At 40.5% G+C, this 13,237-nt stretch overlaps 1 protein-coding gene across 3 annotated transcripts in view; it reads left to right on the top strand.

Annotated features, from left to right (window-relative positions):
* Positions 1–13,237, top strand: part of GPR141 (G protein-coupled receptor 141) — a 190,963-nt gene that overhangs the window by 88,018 nt on the left and 89,708 nt on the right. The gene's annotated exons all lie outside the window — the stretch shown is intronic.

Raw genomic sequence — 13,237 nt, forward strand, 5'->3', positions numbered from 1 at the left:
CAGGTCTGCAGCTGAAGAAGCCCTCCTTTATCCAGGAGTGCAGGTGCTATTTAAATATCACCTGGTACTTCAATTAATAGGGGATTGGAGAGTGAGACCTTGAACAAGTTTCTACTTCTTATTGTCCTGAAATTTCCATTTTAATGCAAGCAAACGACTCCAACATGCTCTTGTTCAGAACAAAGAGGCACTTGGCTGGTCTTAGACCAGTAATATTTCCATGGTTCTTTCTGATGGGAAGAAACGTCTTGCGGGAGTTGGGATATTGGAGGAAGAAATGACAGGGAAAGGATGATGTTCCGCAAGGTTTTCATGTGACCTTTGGAAATTGGGACTGGCAAAAATGATATAGCAGAGGTCACTGAATCCTGCTCATATGAAGCCAAACAGATTAGATGGAGTGGGGACAAGGCACAGAAAGCAGATTTTCCAGGATCAGGGTAGATTCAGAACAGGTCCAGGACCCTGGCATAGGAAGTACAAAGTAAGGCCCCCAAAAGGAGTTGAGATCCAGGTCAAAAAGTCTGAACAGAATTGAAGAGACTGAATAGAGCTGTTGTGGGAGGGCTGAGTCAAGAATACCAATGATGGTTGGGCAGATCACTGGGCTGGGAAAAGGGGGTGGGGGTAGTCTTCTTTACATTGTCTCAATTGTCCTGTCGCCGGCTAGTGACCCAGGAAGATACGATGACAGTAGCATTCTTATAGCTCATTTTAAAGAGGACTGCCTTTCTGCAGCAGGCCAAATAGACAAAGTTCCCATACAAATTGCTACTGAGTGTTTGCCACATTTTAAATAGGGTTCTTAAAAAAAAAAAAGGGTTCTTTGGTGAAGCCACAGTTCAGGGTAGCAACAATTTTTCTAATTGCTATTTAAACAAACACTGCATCTATGCTTTTGCCCTCTGCTAACATGATTGCTCTTGGGGGCAAATGATTTTTTGCTTAACCAAATGAATTAATAGATCTGTGGCTCTACTGAGTGTAGCTCTCCCTCCTACCACTCAGATAGACACAGCGTTTGAAGGCAGGGACAGAATATAGAGAGAACTGAGTGGCTTTGCATGAGAAATTGAGTTGAATTCAGAGTTTGTGTGGACAGAGAGAGGGAGGGGGTGGAGGAGGAAAGGGAATCAGCTGAGTGCATGATGGGAGGCTGGGCCTTGAGGAGAAAAGAAAAGCAGCAAAAAACCTTAGGCTGGCCCTCCTGGTGGTAGGACTGGCCAGGTGACTTCTGGAAACAGCAATGGCCACCTTTCAGTTATCTTACTTTATTGAAAATATGACTTCAAGAGTAGGATGTTAAAGTGCATTACTCATTTTAAAACCATAAAGGAAAATGGTGTTTATAAGTTTGATTGAAAAATATTCCATTTTTTGGGTGGAAGACCTAAATAGACATTTTTCCAAAGAAGACATACAGATGGCCAACAAACACATGAAAAGATGTTCAACATCACTAATTATTAGAGAAATGCAAATCAAAACTACAATGAGGTATCACCTCACACCGGTCAGAATGGCCATCATCAAAAAATCTACAAACAATAAATGCTGGAGAGGGTGTGGAGAAAAGGGAACCCTCTTGCATGTTGGTGGGAATGTAAATTGGTACAGCCACTATGGAGAACAGTATGGAGGTTCCTTACAAAACTTAAAATAAAGCTACCATATCACCCAGCAATCCCACTCCTAGGCATATATCCAGAGAAAACCTTAATTTGAAAGGATGCATGCACCCTGATGTTCACTGCAGCACTATTTACAATAGCCAAGACACAGAAGCAACCTAAATGTCCATCAACAGAGGAATGGATAAAGAAGATGTGGTACATATATACAATGGAATATTACTCAGCATTAAAAAAGGAACGAAATAGTGCCATTTGCAGAGACGTGGATGGACCTAGAGATTGTCATACAGAGGGAAGTTAAGTCAGAAAGAAAATCAAATATTGTATAATATCGCTTATATGTGGAATCTAGGAAAATGATAGAGACTAACTTATTTGCAAAGCAGAAACAGAGTCACAGATGTAGAGAACAAACTTATGGTTACCAAGGGGGGAAGGAAGGTGGGATGAATTGGGAGATTGGGACTGACATATATACACTACTGTGTATAAAATAGATAACCAATGAGAACTTACCGTATAGCACAGGGAACTCTACTCAATGCTCTGTGTGACCTAAATGGGAAGGAAATCCAAAAAATAGTGGATATATGTATATATATGACTGATTCACTTTGCTGTACAGCAAGAAACTAACACAACATTGTAAAGCAACGACACTCCAATAAAAATTAATTTAAAAAAGAAAAATATTCCATTTTCATGTATTCTTTTGATGCTCTGTAACGTAAGTCCTGCCCCCAACCATTGCCCCAGGATCTTTGGTCAAAGTGATTGCACACACTTGCCTTGTGTAGGGAGTTTTGTGGGAATCAAGGAAGAAGGGGTCATATTCCATGTCTGGTCTGTGTCAGGTGTAGAGAAGCGAGCATCAGCAAACCTGAGGAGAGAATGATGAGAGGATTTGGCAGGTGCAGGAAGTCACAGCAAGCAATGCCTGGGAGAAATGTGGAAGTGCGGCAATTTCCCACTCACTGGGCAAGGGCCTTCATGAACTTTTTTCTTGCTTTTTATTATTTTTAAAAGATATTTCAACCTTTTATATTAAACGAAAAGTTTCAACATCCTGAAATGTTGAAAGGATAGCACTCTGACTTCCTTAAGCCCACTACATGGAGTCAAGGATTATTAACATTTAGCCACAATTGCTTTATTTCTCTTTTTCTATGTATGTTTTAAATTTTTATTATTCACCTTATTTTTGGAGGAGCCATTGGCATATAAGTTGCAGGGCATCATGACAGTTGAACTCTATAGGCTGAAGCATATATTTCCTAAATATAAGCCACTGTCACTTAAATATTAAAAGGCAGGGTCAGCCCTAAAAGCTGAGGAACTTGGAAATCACGGGTGGTTGGCATCTTAGTTACAAAGCAAGGGACAGAGAAAAGGCCCCCACCGCACCTCTCAGGGAGTCTGGCCCCAGCGTAGGTGAAGCAACGTCGGGAGATAACCCTCCCACACCTTCCCCATGCCCACTCCCAGCAGGTTTACTTTGTAATGTGAAAATGGCTTCCCAGAGAGATTCATCCTTGTCTCAGCATCACCCTGTCTCTCTCTCTCTTCCTTTTCTTCTCCCCATGGCTATTTTCTCATGTTCTCTTTTCTTGAGTCTGTTTCTTACTCTGTTACTCTGTGGAGCGTCTCCTTGTCACTACCATCCCAGGCTGGGTCCAACTTGGGCATCCCGAATCTTAGAGGGCCGATGTGTTTTAGGGGAGGGAAGAGTGAGGGAAGTGTAGCAGGGGAGCAGAGGCAGTGGTGCTTGGGAGAAAAAAAAAGGTCTTGGATGCCACTGAGCCCAGCACAGCCCCTGGCACTCACTTGGGTGAAGGCTGTCTTGGACCCACACTTTCTCTCCCCGTGTCTATCTCTTCTCTGTCTTTCTTTCTGGCTGTCTCTGTCAGGTCCTTATATCTGCCTGTCTGTCCAGTCTACCTCCTCTCTTTACCATTTTTTTTCTTCCTCATGTTCAAATGATGCTGAACTTAGAGAAGCCTGTTGAAGCAGGGACAGGATATGACCCTCAGCAGCCTCTGCTCTTTTGTTCAGGATGTTTGTGTCCAGACAACATCTGAGAAGTGTTTTGGTGCCTTTTAAAGGAAGGCAGCATGTGGCTGTGAAGAATAATGTTGGAAATAATGAATAAGGAGAAAGGCATAAACTACTTTGTAATTTTATGTTTGTTTCCTTTTGGGTGTAAGTGCTCATGGAATAAATAGGTATCATTTCAATGGGCGGGATGCTTTCTTTACCACGCTGCTCTCTGTCGCCCTGTGGTCTTCCCAGGAGGATGGAATCTCCTCTGTGCCAATTAAGGAAGACAAAGGTACCGCATTTCTAGAGTCCTGCAGGGTAGGTCTGCTAGCCATCAACCTGAGGGCTGTGCAGACAGCCCCCTGGGGTCTGCTGGAGCTGTACAAGGACAATGTATCAAGAAACTGGTAGTTCAAATGGCATCTAAGCAGGTGCATCTCCCAGAGCAAACACTGAGGACCCTGTAACGTGCCTTTCAAGCCCATAGCTCACCTCAAAACACCCAGGCCTCTGGTTATTGTTACACTGGACATGGCTGGCACCCAGGCACAGCTGCTGAGCTGAGGCACATGAAAGAAAATCAATGGGACTTTTTCTATCCAGCATCATTTCATCCTCCAAATTGGGTCTAACATAAACACATAATCTGGTCGGGCAGGCAAGTTCTTAATCAGGTACCAGAAGTAACAGGAGCCACTTACAAGACAGCCATGCTGGGTTTGCTGCCTTTGAATTTTGTGTTAATCATTGAAATGTGATTTTCCCATTTTTCCAGGAGAAACCTCCAGAGGATATTAAGGTTAGCTGCAAATAAAGTTACAGACCCATCATCTTTAAATTCAATGTAACTGATATTTATTGGAAGCCAGTTCTGTGCTCTGCATTGTGCTGGGTCTGTAGAGAGATGCACAGATGGCTGAAGATAACCTCAGACATGAGACAGGTGACAGAAGTCCAGGGAGAGTGACAAGCATTGGGAAGGGAATTGGGAAGCCCTCCTACAGCAGGTGGGATGGTAGGAGCAGGGACACAAAGAACACAAAGGACTTTGGTGGGTGGGAAAGGGACGTCCAGAGGGAGACAGCCAACAACATGAAATGCTGCAGACTAGAGCTGTTCCTGGAAGTGGAAAGTAAGATCAGATCAGTAGTCGAGCTGTTGGGTGGGAGGCTGTGAAAGCCTTTCTGGGAGTTTGGGTGTTTTCATCGTGTCATGGGAAACCATTAAAACTTCCTCTGCTTTTTGAAATCAGCATGAACTGAGTTCATGTGGAGGGCTGACTTTTGGAAATGGGGATTTTCTTGTATGCTTACACTTTAGCAGAAAATGTAGAGCTTTGAGGTCAGAGAGACTTGGGTTCAAATCTGAAACTGAACATTCAAAGAGAAATGAAATAACCCTGAGGACTGGGCTGTCCCTCCGTCCCTCTTCCCCTCCCTTCTCTGCTGACAGACTTAACTTTCTGAGCTGTGTTTTGCTGCAGCTTGGTCAGATAATACTTACCCCGTGTGAAGTCGTCAACTGTCTAACATGAACCCACTTAACCGGGAGCCCAGTCAATCATTCCCAGATACAGTGTTTACCTTGACCGTGTGTATTTGCCAAAAGGCCAATTTTTCACTCTTCTCATTCAGTTCCTTCCCTGGGTTTCAGTTATCCTGGATGGACTCAAGCACCTCTTGCTTTGTCAATCTTTTCCTAATGATTCTAATTAATAGTACGCACTTGATGTAAGTGTTGTGTGTGTGTGTGTGTGTGTGTGCATGGGATGCAAAGGGAGTTTGTGAGCAATGGTGAAGCGAGACAGAGTGGTCCAGGCAACACTGTGCATGCTGCCGAGAACTACCACGTTGCCTGGCCATTGCCACAGTGGATTTAACTCTGGTGCTTGTTCCAGGCCCTTCTTTGCTGCAGATACTCTTTAAACCAAACATTCTAAATAAAGCCTTGGTAGGTGGGCAGCCACCTGGATGAAATTTCTCATTTCAAATCTGAAAATAAGGGACTTCCCTGGTGGTGCAGTGGTTAAGAATCTGCCTGCCAATGCAGGGGACACAGGTTCGAGCCCTGCTCCGGGAAGATGCCACATGCTGCAGAGCAACTAAGCCCGTGCGCCACAACTACTGAGCCCGTGCACCTAGAGCCTGTGCTCCGCAACAAGAGAAGCTACCGCAATGAGAAGCCTGTGCACTGCAACGAACAGTAGCCCCTGCTCGCTGCAGCTAGAAAAAGCCCACGTGCAGCAACAAAAGACCCAATGCAGCCAAAAATAAATAAATAAATAAATAATTTTTTTTTTAAAAAAATTAAAAAATTTTAAAAATCTTTAAATAAGATGCATTGCAGTATCAACCGCAGAAGCAGAAGACTTTCTAACTGAATTTTAAAATTCTGGCCAGGTCAGGTCTATCAAGTTTTTTGCCTCAAGCATTTGGCAGGGAAAATGTTTCAGCGTAAGCACAGGCAGGGCAGGCATTTCACAGATTTACCAGGGACCACAGTGTAGAGGTTTGGAAGGTGTACCAGTGGACTGTCTCACCCCAGAGAAGCTCCTGTGACCATGCTCCTTGTCTTCAGGGCACTCACCTTGGCTTGTAATTATACACTCATCAGTGTGATTTCATCTTCCTCTGAGACCATGAGCTCTGAGAGAACAGACACTCTGTCTAGCAGAGTGCCTGGCACACAAAAGACTTTCCATCATGGGAAGGAAGAAAATGGATATTCGCTCACTATGTATATATTTATGAGTTCGTGCCAACTGAATGCTAAGTAGACAACAAATACATCATTATCAAATGTAGCTGGGGAAGAACATTAATGTTTGTGTAATTTGGATTTGTAAAATTTATATCAAGCCCTAATTAGCTTTTCTCCTCCAAGTTGATATTCTAAATAAAAATCCCTTTATTTGGATTTTGAGTTTGTTTGCCCTGGTGCTCCAATAACAATCTTGCATGCAATTGAGATACGCACATGCAGTAAAAGAACAGGGCTGTGGATTTTAATATTTTTCAAGACATTAAGCAGAGGCAGCTGCCCTTTTAAAAAAAATTTAATTATTGGCAAACATCTGTTTTCTCAACTGTAGCACAGTTAAAGGTTTTTTGTAGAAGGAAATGAAATATGAAGGTAAGCGTGAATTGACCAAGAATCACTCAGAAACCAAAGAAAACTAAATGTAGGGAACAAAGGGTATGATTCAGGCAAGAAAAATTTCTTGAATCCATTGCATCCATGCTGAACTAGAAATGGAATAATGACATGAATAAAGCTTCATTGATGAAACATGAGAGTTATTGAAATAGATGGAAAAGGCAGGGTATGAGATCAAATACAATTCACTTGTGCTGAAAAACAACTTTAGTGGCAATGTTTCATACCACGGTTAATATAAAATAAGTCATTATTTGAAAAGAAGAAAGATAGCTCACCTTATTACATCACATCAATAATGCATTTTCTAGAAGCTCATCATGGTCCTTTCCATAAAGGCCAAATAACACAGAGAAATTATCTTTTATGTCTGCTTCTGCCTTCCTGCCTAGAAGGGTGCATTTCATTATTCTGTTTTGGTTCAACCTATCAAAATTCTTAAGGGGTTTCAATGCAGATGAATCCAGGTACTCTATGTAGACATCTAGAATAATTCAAAACAAAAAGAAAAAAGTAAAATAACCTGTTTCTATTTCCACTCTCAACCTCACCATAGCAAAGTGCTTTTTGTTTTAATTATCTCATTTCTTCACTTAGTTTTGACTTTATAGAAATGGCCACAGACTGTGAGTGCACTTTTATTCTGTAATTTTTATCACTTACTACACGCCAGGGGCTGCTGAGTGTGATCCAAATTCCTAAATTTTTGGTCTCCTTAGCTGGAAAGGGGCGCATAACACCTGCCTCATAAATCTTGGTTAGTATTCAATGAGATGTCCACAGCAGGATCTGATACACAGAGGCTGATTCCATTTGTTCTCTTACTCATTCATTACCTCCTTTGACAACAATAATTGTTGATCACTCATTAAATGCTTCCCTATAGGAATGTAGAATCCAATATGTGAGAAAGACAAGCAAACAGAAAATGGTGTGCGATTAATGCAATGATGTAGGCATGCACAGGGCACCTGACCCACCAAGCTGGGTGGTGAAGGTAAAGGGGTGGGTGGGAGGGTTCCAGTAGAAGGAGCTGTGAGAAGTCAGGAAGGGGCATGTGGGCAGGAGCAAAGGCCCAGAGGGGGAGAGTGAGCTTTGCTATTTTTAGAGAACTGAAAGTAGTTCTGTCCAGCCTTGGACTGTGGTAGAACAGATAGTAAGAGAGATGTCTCATGGCAAGTAAAGGCCAGATCATGAAGAAACTTACATACCTTCTAATGAACTTTGGACTCTATTATGAGAGCAACAGAGAGCATCTCAGTGTTATTTTTAAAAAAATAGCATTTGTTTCTTCAGATTGCAGTTTACTTGTTCATTAAAGGGAAACACAGAAAAGTTTATAAATGAAAACATAAATGGAAAGCCTCCACAGTCCTCTGATCCTGGGATAACCATCACTGATATTTTGGTGTAACATTATTCACGATAAATTTTATTGCTTTTTGATGTTGTTATAAATGTTGCATATTAATTATAAAAGGAAATTACAGATAACTGAAACATAAATTCAAAGATTCATTTGAATCTTCTCTGCATGTCGATCTTGTTCTTAGTCTGTTTGTCAATCTCTTTAATGTTTCTTACCCTGTATGTTCTTTTTAATATATCAGGAGAGTATTTCCATATCACAAAATTTCATGTATAGTATAATTAATAATGAGAGAATAAACTATTTTTGTATAACAAAATTATTTAACCAATTTCCTATTGTGAACATTTATGCTTCTCCAAATTTTTACTCTAAATAACAATATCATGACAAAAATTTCATAGCTAAGCCTTTCACAGATCTCTAAAAATTTTTATAGAATAAACATTAGCAATGGCATTTAAGGTATTTAATACATTATATACTGTTTATAATATATTGTGTATTATATACTGTTATATTGCCCACTGAAAAACAGTTCGAATTTTTCTCCTAGTAGACATATAGGTCTGTACCCCAGTCACTGATGTCATCATGTTTTTTAATAGTTGACAGTTTTACAGGTAAGACATGGTAACTCATTATTGTCAATTTGCATTCCTTTGCTTAATAATGAAGTTAAGCATATTTTCATGTATCAGATGGTTAATTTTCTCTTCTCTTCCAAACTGTGTTAATGAACCTTTGCCATTTATTGTATTAATTATTCTCTAATTAAATCTTACATTAAGGAGATTTACCCTTTGTAGTATATATTGAAAAGATTTTTGTTAGTAAATAGTTTTTTGTTGAATTATGTTCATGAATATTTTGTTGCTTGGAAGCTATAGCAAAAAAGTTTTCAACATTTCAATAACTGAATTCATCAATCTTTTCCTTTATGCTCCTTTACGCTTGTGGCATTGGGCTTAGAAAAGCACCCCCCCCCCCCCCACCGCATGACTGCATGAGTATTACCCATGATTTATCCTGGCAATTACATTTTTTATCCACGTGGAATTTATATTTATGTAGTAAGTGAGGGAGAACTCTAATTTAGTTTTCTTCCCCCCCACCCCTGCCGTGCCGTGCTTAGCCAGCATCACTCTATGTGTTGATCAATCCAACCTTTCATCCTTCATTTAAAATGCCACTCGTGGCTGACTCATTACTATTCATAACCATTTCTCATTCTTTTTTAGACTAATAGAACCCAATTGTTGGGAGCAATGGGCCCATATTTCCTTGCAGCTGACTGTGTGTGCCAGAGAGCAGAGCAGCTCCCATTTTATGAAGTGGTGGTCTCACTGTTAAGTGTCATTTCACCTTTTTCCTCCCTTGTTCCTGAAATATGAGGCGGATCCTGTTAGTCAGTGAGGTAACCATCTTCCCACCCTGAGGCAAATCCACCTGCTGAGGATGGTGGGACAGGAGGTCAGAGAACTCTGACCCCAGGTGATTTTCTGGAATAATCATGCTAGCTCTAGACGTCTTGCTTGTGAGAAACCGAAACTCCTCTTTAGTGAATTCTGCATAACTGGATTTCTGTTTCATGCAGCCAAATTTATCTTAACTGATAAATCACTTGCATAATGAATGTTTTTTTTTCTTTTAAATTTATTTAGTTTTATTTATTTATGGCTGTGTTGGGTCTTTGTTTCTGTGCGAGGACTTTCTCTAGTTGTGGCAAGTGGGGGCCACTCTTCATCGCGGTGCGCGGACCTCTCACCATCGCGGCCTCTCTTGTTGCGGAGCACAGGCTCCAGACGCGCAGGCTCAGTAATTGTGGCTCACGGGCCCAGTTGCTCCGCGGCATGTGGGATCTTCCCAGACCAGGGCTCGAACCCGTGTCCCCTGCATTGGCACGCAGATTCTCAACCACTGCGCCACCAGGGAAGCCCTGAATGCATTTTTATACATACTTGAGGGTGTTTCAAGGCCTTCTAATAGGTGTCATTGATTTGTATACCCTACATTATTCTGATAGCACAGTGTGTTAAATAATGTGGCTTTACATCTAGGATTCCAAGTCTTCCCCACTCTATCCCTGATTGTTTTTCTTCAAAAAGTAACTTTTTTCTTTTCCTTTGTTTTGTTTTTTTAATGGTGAGCATTGCTCTTCACACAGATGGCTGCAGAGACTCTAAACTATAATCCAGGCATACACAAGCATACAACCCAGACCAATTAGCCAGATCTAAAGTAACTTGGCTTCTTACCACAACTGCCTTGTAAACATTACAACTTTCTTTCCTCCAAAATGACCCTAATCTCACACGAAAACAGTTACTGTGGGGGAACCAGGAATCTGGCTTTGTAGCCAAAAGTAAAATGAAAGCAGGAAATTCTGTGCCTCCCACTGAATTGCTCTGCTCTTCTTACTCTTGCTTTCTGTGTCCCTCTTTTTCAGCCTATCCACGTTTGTTCTCAGTAGGTTTGAATACGCCATCTGAAACCTCTTTGGAGCTCACCACAGTGCTGATCTGCTTTCTCCCAACAGGAGTCTTAACAGACACTTTCCCAGGGCTCAAAGCCCTCCACAGAACTTTTCCTTGGGGTGGATTTTGTTTGACCATCACATCATACTCTTTCAGGGTGACGAACTAGCTGCCCAATAACCAGCAATTCTGGTCGGGTCAGGTCAGCTCTGTAAGGAACCATCCTGGCCCTGCTGGCTCCCCCTCATCAGCCTACTTGCTTTTCTTGTACTGCATTTCTTTAGATAACTTGGTATTTGCTTTGTCAGAGTCATGTTGTCTCTCTAGCTATCCAAGTCTTCATTTATGTCCCTCGTTGGAGTCAAAGCATTTTGTTCAAGTCCAGGATACTTCTTTTACTTTTTTCCTATTTACTTCCTATATTTTGTGGTTATGGAAAATAGGAAAATTTTTCCATTTCCTAATAGTTTATTTTTTATTAATATACTTTCGAGCTTTTCTTTGCTAACTGATTACCTTGTTGAACATTCTCATGATTTCAACTTTTACTGGTTGTCTCTTTTGAGTTCTTTTCCTGATAACCAGTCATTGTAAACTAACCCTATATTTTTCCCCTCCCTGTACTTGTGTCTGTTATTTCTTTTCTTTCATCAGTACCCCAGTGGGAATATATAAACATTCTTACACAAGTGTGCTAAGTCTTTTTTTCTTTTTCTGACTTTAGCAAAAATGCCTCTAATCCATCATTGTGAAATTTTATGTTGGCTCTTAGTTTTGAAGTTACACTCCCGTTCTGGTTTTCCAAAGTGTTTTAGCAAAATGAATTTCGTCATTCCCTGTTCTACCATCTATCAAAATGATCACCTGCTTTCCCTTGCTTTCATCTATTGATATTGCTGAATATTTCTCAAACTGAGTTATAAAGCACATCATGTCTGGCATTAAAAAAGATTTTATAATCAACTAAATTTGGAAAGACTGAAGACAGTTGCTCCTTCTTGTATATGAACAAATTAAAGGCACTGAGAAGACTTGAAGCCAGGAAATTTCTTTGACTTTTTTCAATTCAGCTTTTTCATGAAAAAGTTAGATTTTCTATTTTATTTAGGGTTTATGCATTAACATGTATACATGAAGATGCAATACGTTTTGTTTTTACCCTCTGTGTGTTATTTCTATTAGGGTTAGGAATCAGGATTATGTTAGCTTTTTAATATTAATAAGGAAACTTTATAAGCTCAAGAGGAATCTAAACAGCAAGGACATACTTTTTAGGATCTGAACAAACTTGCCTGAGAAATGGCTCCCCAGGGGCAGCAGCTTTTGCGCTTTGACAGCTTCATCTTTTTCTTTCATGAATATTGCTCAGTTCAGGTTTATTTCCTTTTCTTGTTTTAATTTGGTTTCTTATTTTTCCTAAAAGGTCATCAGTATGAATGAAATTTTCAGAGCTTCAGCATGTAATTATACATAACATTCCCTAGAACTTAAAACAAAAAATACCCCTTTGTATTTTTAGTAATATTCTCTTTCTAATTCCAGATGTTTCATATTCATATTTTCTTTATTTTTATATTGATTTGATTTTCAGAGATTTGTTTTGATGACTGGTATATTCAAAGAATCAAAAAAAAAAAAAAAAGAATCAATATGCATTTATTTCTTGCAAAATTTTCATTTTCCAATTAGTTAATTTCTGCTTTTATCTTCATTAATTCTTCTCACCTGCTTTTTTAATCGTTATTTATCATTGCTTTTCTAACTACTTCTTTAGAATATTAGGCTATATATTTTCATTCTTATTTAATGGTAAGTACATTTAAGGCTATACATCTTTCTCTTAATACAGGTGTAGCTATGCCTTGCTGGATGGCAGGGCATAAGCCTTTCCAGGAGTCTGGTCATGCTTGGAGGACCTTTGAGCTCAGGTGGGAAAACAATAGCACTAGTGATCTTAGGAAGGCTCACTACATTTTGGAAACAGCAGAGATTCTCTTCCATGCCCCCTCTCTCCATGCACAGCTGGGTAATTAAATGTTCAGTTTCTGAATTTAGACTGCCCAGGCTGGCATTTCAGCTTTGACACATAACAGCAGAATAAGCTACTGAAGGTGCAGGAGGACAATGCAGCTCACGGGCTTACACATGGTTCGTCCCCTCTCCAAATTTGCTGTACTGCCCTTTACTCTGATGAAGCCGCCACTGTTTGGAGACAGAGCAACCTGCAAGGCGGTCTCCTCCCAGAGTCCAGGCAGGAAGTGGGAGGAAAGCCCCTCTGCCCTTGGCTTTCCCCTAGCCTACTCTGGAACTTTAGACCAGAAGAGGAGATCGGGATCCAAGTGCCTCACTACTTTCCTATCCTTCAGTCACTTTCTTCCGTCTATTTTAGGGACCAGAGTGCATTTTTTTTTCATACTCTCATCCTCCACTGAGGCTTCTTTACATCAGGCCTCTCCCTTCTCAAACCAAGCCTTTCGTATTGGCCAAGATACAGGGAGACACAATGATTCACAGTTAGAAAAAAACAAATCAGAAAATGTTTTTAAAACACTGTACCCATTACA

The sequence above is a fragment of the Balaenoptera borealis genome (assembly GCF_965194805.1).
Source record: "Balaenoptera borealis genome assembly, chromosome: 7".
Taxonomy (NCBI): domain Eukaryota; kingdom Metazoa; phylum Chordata; class Mammalia; order Artiodactyla; family Balaenopteridae; genus Balaenoptera; species Balaenoptera borealis.